Source organism: Hydractinia symbiolongicarpus, chromosome 9 (assembly GCF_029227915.1).
Source record: "Hydractinia symbiolongicarpus strain clone_291-10 chromosome 9, HSymV2.1, whole genome shotgun sequence".
Lineage (NCBI taxonomy): Eukaryota > Metazoa > Cnidaria > Hydrozoa > Anthoathecata > Hydractiniidae > Hydractinia > Hydractinia symbiolongicarpus.
In genome coordinates, this window is record NC_079883.1 from 9881888 (window position 1) to 9895217 (window position 13330).

The 13330-nt window shown below is 40.2% G+C and overlaps 6 non-coding genes across 6 annotated transcripts; 2 read left to right on the plus strand and 4 right to left on the minus strand.

Annotated features, from left to right (window-relative positions):
- Positions 1-2897: 2897 nt before the first annotated feature.
- On the plus strand, positions 2898-3016 carry LOC130661719 (5S ribosomal RNA). The gene has a single exon (XR_008988896.1). It is a non-coding gene; the product is annotated as a 5S ribosomal RNA (ribosomal RNA).
- Positions 3017-3366: 350 nt separating this feature from the next.
- On the minus strand, positions 3367-3531 carry LOC130659985 (U1 spliceosomal RNA). Its single transcript, XR_008987188.1, has one exon. It is a non-coding gene; the product is annotated as a U1 spliceosomal RNA (small nuclear RNA).
- Positions 3532-3716: 185 nt separating this feature from the next.
- Positions 3717-3908, minus strand: LOC130661032 (U2 spliceosomal RNA). Its single transcript, XR_008988227.1, has one exon. It is a non-coding gene; the product is annotated as a U2 spliceosomal RNA (small nuclear RNA).
- A 4864-nt stretch (positions 3909-8772) lies between these two features.
- On the plus strand, positions 8773-8892 carry LOC130658998 (5S ribosomal RNA). Its single transcript, XR_008986209.1, has one exon. It is a non-coding gene; the product is annotated as a 5S ribosomal RNA (ribosomal RNA).
- A 351-nt stretch (positions 8893-9243) lies between these two features.
- LOC130659439 (U1 spliceosomal RNA) lies at positions 9244-9409 on the minus strand. The gene has a single exon (XR_008986644.1). It is a non-coding gene; the product is annotated as a U1 spliceosomal RNA (small nuclear RNA).
- Positions 9410-9593: 184 nt separating this feature from the next.
- Positions 9594-9786, minus strand: LOC130661461 (U2 spliceosomal RNA). Its single transcript, XR_008988653.1, has one exon. It is a non-coding gene; the product is annotated as a U2 spliceosomal RNA (small nuclear RNA).
- Positions 9787-13330: the final 3544 nt, after the last annotated feature.

The following is a 13330-nucleotide window of genomic DNA, read 5'->3' on the forward strand; positions in this document are numbered from 1 at the left end:
CAAGTTAGTATCCTCGAACAAGCCAACAAGGTACGCTTCAGAAGCCTCTTGCAGAGCCATAACGGCTGTGCTCTGGAATCGCAGATCTGTTTTGAAGTCCTGAGCAATTTCTCGCACAAGACGCTGGAAAGGCAACTTGCGGATCAAGAGCTCGGTTGACTTCTGGTATCTTCTGATTTCTCTGAGAGCAACTGTACCAGGTCTGTAACGATGTGGTTTTTTCACTCCTCCAGTAGCTGGTGCGCTTTTCCTCGCAGCTTTAGTGGCGAGTTGTTTTCGTGGAGCCTTTCCTCCAGTAGATTTACGTGCAGTTTGCTTTGTACGAGCCATATTTTAAGAAGTCGATGTAGTACGGATACACAAGACGGTCTAAAATGCACTATCGCGCCAAAGTTTTATTTCTCATATTGATTGACAGCTAAGGTTCAAAACAAACCATTTGATTGGTGCTAAGAAAGTAATTTCTGATTGGCTGCATAATGACATTACGCTCATTACTTTAACATTTTTATAAAATCTGTGTTTTTTGGCTACGGGAAAACGGCTGTATCTTCTGATACACAAAAGCTTTTGACTTTTTTTTTTTTTAGTAAGTAGCAGAAGGTTTGGCGAATTCCAACGATGCCAAATTTATTGCCTTACTGAAACATTAAGACCACGAATTTTTAAAAAAACTACAGTTTTACTTAAAAAAATGTACAAAATGTTCGGAACATTTTGTAATGACGCAACTCTATTGGTTAATTAGGGTGTTTCCACGAGCAGTAGGTAATTTTATGGCCTCTTTTTAAAGCTGTCTGAATTCTGTTAACTCAAACGTTGTTTTTGTACTCGTTCTGTACGCAACTATATCAATATGTCTGGACGCGGAAAAGGAGGTAAAGGATTGGGAAAAGGAGGTGCTAAACGTCACCGAAAAATTCTTCGTGATAACATTCAGGGAATCACAAAACCTGCTATTCGACGTCTTGCTCGACGAGGTGGTGTCAAACGTATCTCTGGCCTTATCTATGAGGAAACCAGAGGTGTACTGAAGGTTTTCTTAGAGAATGTTATTCGTGATGCTGTAACCTACACAGAGCACGCTAAACGCAAGACCGTTACCGCTATGGATGTTGTTTATGCCTTAAAACGTCAAGGAAGAACTCTTTACGGATTCGGAGGTTAAGCGTTGTCATTGCTCAACAAAAACGGCTATTTTTATAGCCACAAATCTTTTAAAACATTACTTTGTGCACGCTTCCAAATTACACAATGTGTAAAGTCTTGTCACAGTTACATTTATTGCTATACGATACTATGTCATATATGACACAAAAAAAATTTAGAAATACTTTGTAGGGTTAATTTGCCTGGGAGTGTTTCCGTGAAAAGCTGGGTTAAGTTAAATGTAAGCAATAACATGGATCAATGTACTTGTCTTTTCTGCAAGTACAGCTAATAATACGTATGAAAAGTGAAGCTAATCCACACACACACATGGGGAAGTATTTTAAATGTAGGCTAGTGTTCTTAAGCACATTATTTAGAAGTTTTATTAACTTCGGTTAACTTGTAGTGACGCCAAGTAAATGTTTTTTTAAAGATGTGTGGTCTTAAAAAAGACCGTTTGTGTTTGGTAGACGTTGGTTTACTTGCTGCTTGTGTATTTTGTGACGGCTTTTGTTCCTTCACTGACTGCGTGTTTTGCAAGTTCTCCAGGCAAGAGAAGACGTACTGCGGTTTGAATTTCACGAGAAGAGATGGTCGACTTTTTGTTTTGAAGAGCCAAACGCGAAGCTTCGGAAGCAATGCGCTCAAAGATGTCGTTGACAAATGAGTTCATGATGCTCATAGCTTTGCTTGAAACTCCGACATCTGGGTGAACTTGTTTCAAAACATTGTAGATGTAAATAGCATAACTTTCCTTTCTCTTTCTCTTGCGTTTCTTTTCACCAGTTCCACCAATCTTTCCTCCTTTTTTGCCGGCTCTTTTTTCACCTTTCTTGGCTACTTTAGGTGCCTGTTTTCCTCCTTTAGCTGCTGCGTCAGACATGGTTAAAAATTTTTGCTACTTAACTTGTAAATAAGCATTAAACTGCAAGTCAAAACTTTTTGTTTATAAGTAAAAAAATCGGATCGAATTCGATCCGAAAACGCCGATACGCAATTTAATTGGTTAAAAAAAAAATCTTTTGTTTAATACTTAATTATGATTGGTTAAAAAAACATGATTTCGATCCTATTTTTATGATGAAAAAACGAGTAAAGTTTATTTCGTTAACACTTACGTTAAATATTCGTACGTTTTTGTATTAACTTACAAATCAAATCGCAGTTATGTCTGGACGTGGAAAAGGTGGAAAAGCTAAGGCTAAAGCCAAGACAAGATCCTCAAGAGCTGGACTTCAATTTCCAGTCGGTAGAGTGCATAGATTCCTTCGTAGAGGGCACTATGCTAACCGAATTGGATCTGGAGCACCAGTTTACTTAGCAGCCGTCTTGGAATATTTATCTGCTGAGATATTGGAGTTGGCTGGTAACGCAGCAAGAGACAACAAAAAAGCTAGGATTATTCCAAGACATTTACAATTGGCTGTTCGTAATGATGAAGAATTAAACAAACTTTTGAGCGGTGTAACCATTGCAGCTGGTGGTGTTTTGCCAAACATTCAAGCTGTCTTACTCCCAAAGAAGAACGACAAAGGACAGAAGAAGTAAACCGCTACACTCAGAAAACAACGGCTATTTTTATAGCCACACATCTTTAAAAAAACATTGTTTTTTTCACAAAACTATAACCTTAAAGTCTAATAGATAATCCATGCATACGCCTTGTCCTAAGTAACTCAAAGAAATTAAATAAAAAAATTTGATCACAACGTCAAAATAAATTGCACGTATTTGCCCCTACTAATGTCTACGGCCATACCACGATGAACACACCCGTTCTCGTCTGATCACGGAAGTTAAGCATCGTCGGGCCGGGATAGTACTTGGATGGGGGACCGCCTGGGAACTCCCGGTGTCGTAGGCTTTTCATTTTCATTTGTTGCCTTTTCATTTCAATGGTGCTGTGATATATTTCTTGTTATAACAATTAAGGAACGTGGCGGTTGTTGAAAGTGTTTCCTATGACATTTTCCTACGACATTTTCAGGTGATAGTACGAGAAAAAAGAGCTTTCAAATGCATACAAACTCGATCTATTGCCGATCATCCAATAACCCTGACGGAATGGCAAATAAAATAAAATTCCGCCGCCTTCCGAGGACTTATATCGCAATCACGTTTCGTAACAGCCAAGCGAGGTTTTACCTTAGCGTTTAAGTCACCACCGACATTTGGCCGCGCAACTTTTCTAAGCTCATTCATTTTGACTTAAGGAGGGGGCGAGCGCGGACGCAGGCCCCCACTACCAGAAATTGTACGGTCGAGTTACTGACGTTTGCAGTAATCGCAGAGGTCAGCCCAAGCGTAGTGCAATGCAAGAGCCTCACTCTGGAAGAAAACCCTCATTGATCAGTCTTTACTTCCCCGTCAGGTAAGTATGAGTTGGAACTGCACCGTAGCATGAGGGTACCCTTCAAAGTTTGTTAATGCTTGTGGCTTGAGTGTGTTATAAACTGCCGTGTCGCGGGGCATAGGCTGTATTCTCCCCCAGTGTACGCGTTTTGTTCCCGCCGTAGACTATGCAGAGTGCCGTCGGAAAGAGGACTGCTATTATTCTTTTATTGCTTATGTGGGCCGCCATCGGTAATAGTGCAACACCAAGGCAACCCGTGGTCACGGCGTGAATGAATCCACCTCCATGACCCAAGGCCAAAAATCAGATTAATATACTGACCATTCAGAGAATGGCCTACCAGATATTAAACTGATAAGAACAGATACTACACTTGATCTTAGCCATTAGGCCGAGAAGCGATAAAGAACAAGCGTTGCCATGATAGGCATCGTCCACACACCGTAACTGCTTGTGGAGCATGTCACGTTACTGTAAAGCTTACAACTGTCACCGCGTACGGATGGACGGCGACATAGTAAAAATCACGGCTGTTGATTTAGCCGTAGGATGGAGAGCGACTGTAGCGAGTGGATGGTAACTTACATGAATGCTAACAAAGGCGACGATACTAAGTGCGTGATATTACTTTCCAATATGACTGCGTACATTCCGTTTATCAACGCATTACGCCAGAACGTGCGCGCGCGTTACACAGTAGACCATGCAGCCGAAATGCGACAGTGCGACCCTGCCAGGAGTCGAACCTGGAATCCCCTGATTCGTAGTCAGATGCCTTATCCATTGGGCCACAGGGCGATGCTTATGACTTCGCCCCATCGTTATTTTGGCTTGCGCATTCGTTTTACTTACGACAGAATTCTTCGTGTTTGTAGCCATGAAAGAAAGGGACTTCTGTGAGTGAATTTTTTTACTGTGGTCTAATAAAAAAGTCGAAACGCAGTGCCCAATATATGAATTGCTCCTAATAGCCGGAAACAGGCCGTGTCGATGATGTAGGCCGACATACGCAACGCAAACCAAAGAACGCTTTATGAAAATCCTAACACGGGCGCGGAAGAAGCCCAAATTAACAGAGTAGATGTAATGCTGAAGACCTCAAACTCCAGCAGCTTCTCTTTCAGACTATTGCGTCGTGCTACAAATAAAAATTAACATGCTTTCGCATAGTCGCGGCTCCCAAAACGGACATTATACGATGTACAGAAACACACATTTCTGTTTTCGCGCCAAATCAATTCCCGGGAGTGGTACTTTTACGTCCGCATACTTCGCACCGTCTTAAATTATATCTCATTTACACGGTAATGTTTAGTATACTTCTACTGTGATAACAAGCATCGTTTATCGTTGGATTGTTGTAAGAAAACATTAAAAATGAGTGAAGCAGCTTCTCCAAAGAAAATCGCACCCAAGAAGAAACCTGCTGCAAAGAAGACAGCTGATCACCCTAAATATGTGGACATGATCAAGGCTGCTATCGCTACCCTAAAGGAACGCGGTGGTTCATCTCGCCAAGCTATTACAAAATATATTCATGCAAATTACAAAGTTGCTGAAAACTCAGATCATCATCTGAAAATGGCTCTTAAACGAGGAGTAACATCAGGCGATTTGATTCAAACTAAAGGCACTGGTGCTTCTGGATCATTCAAGCTAGGTCAGGTAAAAAAAGAAAAACCTAAGAAAAAGGCCGCAGCAAAAAAGCCAACGGCAAAGAAGCCTACTGCAAAGAAAAGTACACCAAAAAAGAAGCCAGCAAAGAAGAGCACGCCAAAGAAAGCAGCAAAGAAGCCTGCCACAAAGAAAGCCTCGGCTAAGAAACCAGCAGCTAAGAAACCCACAAAGAAGCCTGTTGCTAAAAAACCTGCAGCAAAGAAGGTCAAAAAGACTCCCAAAAAGGCAGCAAAGAAGACCGCAAAAAAATAATTTGTGTGTATCTGGCTATTACATTAACAAACGGCTATTTTTATAGCCACACATTTACAAAAAAACATTATCTTGGTACAAAGTTAAACTTGTTTAAGTCACTTAAACAGTTAAAAAAGAGTAATTTTAAGATTAGATTCCCTAAGTTTAAGTATTTTCGTTTTTAAATTTCTTATTTTCTTGCTTTTACTTTTCTTGCCCTTCATATTTTTAACATTGTAAACTTTATGTAGCATAAAATTTTTATGTAGCATAAAATTTAAACAGAAAGCAGAACAAAGTTTGATATAAAAAGCTAGCCGTAATATTTTTTATGGATGTGTGGCTATAAAAATAGCCGTTTTTTGTTTGGTAAGATGCTTAGGCACGTTCCCCACGAATTCTTCTTGCCAACTGGATGTCTTTAGGCATGATTGTAACTCGTTTTGCGTGAATGGCACACAAGTTAGTATCCTCGAACAAGCCAACAAGGTACGCTTCAGAAGCCTCTTGCAGAGCCATAACGGCTGTGCTCTGGAATCGCAGATCTGTTTTGAAGTCCTGAGCAATTTCTCGCACAAGACGCTGGAAAGGCAACTTGCGGATCAAGAGCTCGGTTGACTTCTGGTATCTTCTGATTTCTCTGAGAGCAACTGTACCAGGTCTGTAACGATGTGGTTTTTTTCACTCCTCCAGTAGCTGGTGCGCTTTTCCTCGCAGCTTTAGTGGCGAGTTGTTTTCGTGGAGCCTTTCCTCCAGTAGATTTACGTGCAGTTTGCTTTGTACGAGCCATATTTTAAGAAGTCGATGTAGTACGGATACACAAGACGGTCTAAAATGCACTATCGCGCCAAAGTTTTATTTCTCATATTGATTGACAGCTAAGGTTCAAAACAAACCATTTGATTGGTGCTAAGAAAGTAATTTCTGATTGGCTGCATAATGACATTACGCTCATTACTTTAACATTTTTATAAAATCTGTGTTTTTTGGCTACGGGGAAAACGGCTGTATCTTCTGATACACAAAAGCTTTTGACTTTTTTTTTTTTTAGTAAGTAGCAGAAGGTTTGGCGAATTCCAACGATGCCAAATTTATTGCCTTACTGAAACATTAAGACCACGAATTTTTAAAAAAACTACAGTTTTACTTAAAAAAATGTACAAAATGTTCGGAACATTTTGTAATGACGCAACTCTATTGGTTAATTAGGGTGTTTCCACGAGCAGTAGGTAATTTTATGGCCTCTTTTTAAAGCTGTCTGAATTCTGTTAACTCAAACGTTGTTTTTGTACTCGTTCTGTACGCAACTATATCAATATGTCTGGACGCGGAAAAGGAGGTAAAGGATTGGGAAAAGGAGGTGCTAAACGTCACCGAAAAATTCTTCGTGATAACATTCAGGGAATCACAAAACCTGCTATTCGACGTCTTGCTCGACGAGGTGGTGTCAAACGTATCTCTGGCCTTATCTATGAGGAAACCAGAGGTGTACTGAAGGTTTTCTTAGAGAATGTTATTCGTGATGCTGTAACCTACACAGAGCACGCTAAACGCAAGACCGTTACCGCTATGGATGTTGTTTATGCCTTAAAACGTCAAGGAAGAACTCTTTACGGATTCGGAGGTTAAGCGTTGTCATTGCTCAACAAAAACGGCTATTTTTATAGCCACAAATCTTTTAAAACATTACTTTGTGCACGCTTCCAAATTACACAATGTGTAAAGTCTTGTCACAGTTACATTTATTGCTATACGATACTATGTCATATATGACACAAAAAAAATTTAGAAATACTTTGTAGGGTTAATTTGCCTGGGAGTGTTTCCGTGAAAAGCTGGGTTAAGTTAAATGTAAGCAATAACATGGATCAATGTACTTGTCTTTTCTGCAAGTACAGCTAATTACGTATGAAAAGTGAAGCTAATCCACACACACACATGGGGAAGTATTTTAAATGTAGGCTAGTGTTCTTAAGCACATTATTTAGAAGTTTTATTAACTTCGGTTAACTTGTAGTGACGCCAAGTAAATGTTTTTTTAAAGATGTGTGGTCTTAAAAAAGACCGTTTGTGTTTGGTAGACGTTGGTTTACTTGCTGCTTGTGTATTTTGTGACGGCTTTTGTTCCTTCACTGACTGCGTGTTTTGCAAGTTCTCCAGGCAAGAGAAGACGTACTGCGGTTTGAATTTCACGAGAAGAGATGGTCGACTTTTTGTTTTGAAGAGCCAAACGCGAAGCTTCGGAAGCAATGCGCTCAAAGATGTCGTTGACAAATGAGTTCATGATGCTCATAGCTTTGCTTGAAACTCCGACATCTGGGTGAACTTGTTTCAAAACATTGTAGATGTAAATAGCATAACTTTCCTTTCTCTTTCTCTTGCGTTTCTTTTCACCAGTTCCACCAATCTTTCCTCCTTTTTTGCCGGCTCTTTTTTCACCTTTCTTGGCTACTTTAGGTGCCTGTTTTCCTCCTTTAGCTGCTGCGTCAGACATGGTTAAAAATTTTTGCTACTTAACTTGTAAATAAGCATTAAACTGCAAGTCAAAACTTTTTGTTTATAAGTAAAAAAATCGGATCGAATTCGATCCGAAAACGCCGATACGCAATTTAATTGGTTAAAAAAAAAATCTTTTGTTTAATACTTAATTATGATTGGTTAAAAAAACATGATTTCGATCCTATTTTTATGATGAAAAAACGAGTAAAGTTTATTTCGTTAACACTTACGTTAAATATTCGTACGTTTTTGTATTAACTTACAAATCAAATCGCAGTTATGTCTGGACGTGGAAAAGGTGGAAAAGCTAAGGCTAAAGCCAAGACAAGATCCTCAAGAGCTGGACTTCAATTTCCAGTCGGTAGAGTGCATAGATTCCTTCGTAGAGGGCACTATGCTAACCGAATTGGATCTGGAGCACCAGTTTACTTAGCAGCCGTCTTGGAATATTTATCTGCTGAGATATTGGAGTTGGCTGGTAACGCAGCAAGAGACAACAAAAAAGCTAGGATTATTCCAAGACATTTACAATTGGCTGTTCGTAATGATGAAGAATTAAACAAACTTTGAGCGGTGTAACCATTGCAGCTGGTGGTGTTTTGCCAAACATTCAAGCTGTCTTACTCCCAAAGAAGAACGACAAAGGACAGAAGAAGTAAACCGCTACACTCAGAAAACAACGGCTATTTTTATAGCCACACATCTTTAAAAAAACATTGTTTTTTTCACAAAACTATAACCTTAAAGTCTAATAGATAATCCATGCATACGCCTTGTCCTAAGTAACTCAAAGAAATTAAATAAAAAAAATTTGATCACAACGTCAAAATAAATTGCACGTATTTGCCCCTACTAATGTCTACGGCCATACCACGATGAACACACCCGTTCTCGTCTGATCACGGAAGTTAAGCATCGTCGGGCCGGGATAGTACTTGGATGGGGGACCGCCTGGGAAACTCCCGGTGTCGTAGGCTTTTCATTTTCATTTGTTGCCTTTTCATTTCAATGGTGCTGTGATATATTTCTTGTTATAACAATTAAGGAACGTGGCGGTTGTTGAAAGTGTTTCCTATGACATTTTCCTACGACATTTTCAGGTGATAGTACGAGAAAAAAAGAGCTTTCAAATGCATACAAACTCGATCTATTGCCGATCATCCAATAACCCTGACGGAATGGCAAATAAAATAAAATTCCGCCGCCTTCCGAGGACTTATATCGCAATCACGTTTCGTAACAGCCAAGCGAGGTTTTACCTTAGCGTTTAAGTCACCACCGACATTTGGCCGCGCAACTTTTCTAAGCTCATTCATTTTGACTTAAGGAGGGGGCGAGCGCGGACGCAGGCCCCCCACTACCAGAAATTGTACGGTCGAGTTACTGACGTTTGCAGTAATCGCAGAGGTCAGCCCAAGCGTAGTGCAATGCAAGAGCCTCACTCTGGAAGAAAACCCTCATTGATCAGTCTTTACTTCCCCGTCAGGTAAGTATGAGTTGGAACTGCACCGTAGCATGAGGGTACCCTTCAAAGTTTGTTAATGCTTGTGGCTTGAGTGTGTTATAAACTGCCGTGTCGCGGGGCATAGGCTGTATTCTCCCCCAGTGTACGCGTTTTGTTCCCGCCGTAGACTATGCAGAGTGCCGTCGGAAAGAGGACTGCTATTATTCTTTATTGCTTATGTGGGCCGCCATCGGTAATAGTGCAACACCAAGGCAACCCGTGGTCACGGGCGTGAATGAATCCACCTCCATGACCCAAGGCCAAAAATCAGATTAATATACTGACCATTCAGAGAATGGCCTACCAGATATTAAACTGATAAGAACAGATACTACACTTGATCTTAGCCATTAGGCCGAGAAGCGATAAAGAACAAGCGTTGCCATGATAGGCATCGTCCACACACCGTAACTGCTTGTGGAGCATGTCACGTTACTGTAAAGCTTACAACTGTCACCGCGTACGGATGGACGGCGACATAGTAAAAATCACGGCTGTTGATTTAGCCGTAGGATGGAGAGCGACTGTAGCGAGTGGATGGTAACTTACATGAATGCTAACAAAGGCGACGATACTAAGTGCGTGATATTACTTTCCAATATGACTGCGTACATTCCGTTTATCAACGCATTACGCCAGAACGTGCGCGCGCGTTACACAGTAGACCATGCAGCCGAAATGCGACAGTGCGACCCTGCCAGGAGTCGAACCTGGAATCCCCTGATTCGTAGTCAGATGCCTTATCCATTGGGCCACAGGGCGATGCTTATGACTTCGCCCCATCGTTATTTTGGCTTGCGCATTCGTTTTACTTACGACAGAATTCTTCGTGTTTGTAGCCATGAAAGAAAGGGACTTCTGTGAGTGAATTTTTTTACTGTGGTCTAATAAAAAAGTCGAAACGCAGTGCCCAATATATGAATTGCTCCTAATAGCCGGAAACAGGCCGTGTCGATGATGTAGGCCGACATACGCAACGCAAACCAAAGAACGCTTTATGAAAATCCTAACACGGGCGCGGAGAAGCCCAAATTAACAGAGTAGATGTAATGCTGAAGACCTCAAACTCCAGCAGCTTCTCTTTCAGACTATTGCGTCGTGCTACAAATAAAAATTAACATGCTTTCGCATAGTCGCGGCTCCAAAACGGACATTATACGATGTACAGAAACACACATTTCTGTTTTCGCGCCAAATCAATTCCCGGGAGTGGTACTTTTACGTCCGCATACTTCGCACCGTCTTAAATTATATCTCATTTACACGGTAATGTTTAGTATACTTCTACTGTGATAACAAGCATCGTTTATCGTTGGATGTTGTAAGAAAACATTAAAAATGAGTGAAGCAGCTTCTCCAAAGAAAATCGCACCCAAGAAGAAACCTGCTGCAAAGAAGACAGCTGATCACCCTAAATATGTGGACATGATCAAGGCTGCTATCGCTACCCTAAAGGAACGCGGTGGTTCATCTCGCCAAGCTATTACAAAATATATTCATGCAAATTACAAAGTTGCTGAAAACTCAGATCATCATCTGAAAATGGCTCTTAAACGAGGAGTAACATCAGGCGATTTGATTCAAACTAAAGGCACTGGTGCTTCTGGATCATTCAAGCTAGGTCAGGTAAAAAAAGAAAAACCTAAGAAAAAGGCCGCAGCAAAAAAGCCAACGGCAAAGAAGCCCCTACTGCAAAGAAAAGTACACCAAAAAAAGAAGCCAGCAAAGAAGAGCACGCCAAAGAAAGCAGCAAAGAAGCCTGCCACAAAGAAAGCCTCGGCTAAGAAACCAGCAGCTAAGAAACCCACAAAGAAGCCTGTTGCTAAAAAACCTGCAGCAAAGAAGGTCAAAAAGACTCCCAAAAAGGCAGCAAAGAAGACCGCAAAAAAATAATTTGTGTGTATCTGGCTATTACATTAACAAACGGCTATTTTTATAGCCACACATTTACAAAAAAACATTATCTTGGTACAAAGTTAAACTTGTTTAAGTCACTTAAACAGTTAAAAAAGAGTAATTTTAAGATTAGATTCCCTAAGTTTAAGTATTTTCGTTTTTAAATTTCTTATTTTCTTGCTTTTACTTTTCTTGCCCTTCATATTTTTAACATTGTCAAACTTTATGTAGCATAAAATTTTTATGTAGCATAAAATTTAAACAGAAAGCAGAACAAAGTTTGATATAAAAAGCTAGCCGTAATATTTTTTATGGATGTGTGGCTATAAAAATAGCCGTTTTTTGTTTGGTAAGATGCTTAGGCACGTTCCCACGAATTCTTCTTGCCAACTGGATGTCTTTAGGCATGATTGTAACTCGTTTTGGCGTGAATGGCACACAAGTTAGTATCCTCGAACAAGCCAACAAGGTACGCTTCAGAAGCCTCTTGCAGAGCCATAACGGCTGTGCTCTGGAATCGCAGATCTGTTTTGAAGTCCTGAGCAATTTCTCGCACAAGACGCTGGAAAGGCAACTTGCGGATCAAGAGCTCGGTTGACTTCTGGTATCTTCTGATTTCTCTGAGAGCAACTGTACCAGGTCTGTAACGATGTGGTTTTTTCACTCCTCCAGTAGCTGGTGCGCTTTTCCTCGCAGCTTTAGTGGCGAGTTGTTTTCGTGGAGCCTTTCCTCCAGTAGATTTACGTGCAGTTTGCTTTGTACGAGCCATATTTTAAGAAGTCGATGTAGTACGGATACACAAGACGGTCTAAAATGCACTATCGCGCCAAAGTTTTATTCTCATATTGATTGACAGCTAAGGTTCAAAACAAACCATTTGATTGGTGCTAAGAAAGTAATTTCTGATTGGCTGCATAATGACATTACGCTCATTACTTTAACATTTTTATAAAATCTGTGTTTTTTGGCTACGGAAAACGGCTGTATCTTCTGATACACAAAAGCTTTTGACTTTTTTTTTTTTTAGTAAGTAGCAGAAGGTTTGGCGAATTCCAACGATGCCAATTTATTGCCTTACTGAAACATTAAGACCACGAATTTTTAAAAAAACTACAGTTTTACTTAAAAAAATGTACAAAATGTTCGGAACATTTTGTAATGACGCAACTCTATTGGTTAATTAGGGTGTTTCCACGAGCAGTAGGTAATTTTATGGCCTCTTTTTAAAGCTGTCTGAATTCTGTTAACTCAAACGTTGTTTTTGTACTCGTTCTGTACGCAACTATATCAATATGTCTGGACGCGGAAAAGGAGGTAAAGGATTGGGAAAAGGAGGTGCTAAACGTCACCGAAAAATTCTTCGTGATAACATTCAGGGAATCACAAAACCTGCTATTCGACGTCTTGCTCGACGAGGTGGTGTCAAACGTATCTCTGGCCTTATCTATGAGGAAAACCAGAGGTGTACTGAAGGTTTTCTTAGAGAATGTTATTCGTGATGCTGTAACCTACACAGAGCACGCTAAACGCAAGACCGTTACCGCTATGGATGTTGTTTATGCCTTAAAACGTCAAGGAAGAACTCTTTACGGATTCGGAGGTTAAGCGTTGTCATTGCTCAACAAAAACGGCTATTTTTATAGCCACAAATCTTTTAAAACATTACTTTGTGCACGCTTCCAAATTACACAATGTGTAAAGTCTTGTCACAGTTACATTTATTGCTATACGATACTATGTCATATATGACACAAAAAAAAATTTAGAAATACTTTGTAGGGTTAATTTGCCTGGGAGTGTTTCCGTGAAAAGCTGGGTTAAGTTAAATGTAAGCAATAACATGGATCAATGTACTTGTCTTTTCTGCAAGTACAGCTAATAATACGTATGAAAAGTGAAGCTAATCCACACACACACATGGGGAAGTATTTTAAATGTAGGCTAGTGTTCTTAAGCACATTATTTAGAAGTTTTATTAACTTCGGTTAACTTGTAGTGACGCCAAGTAAATGTTT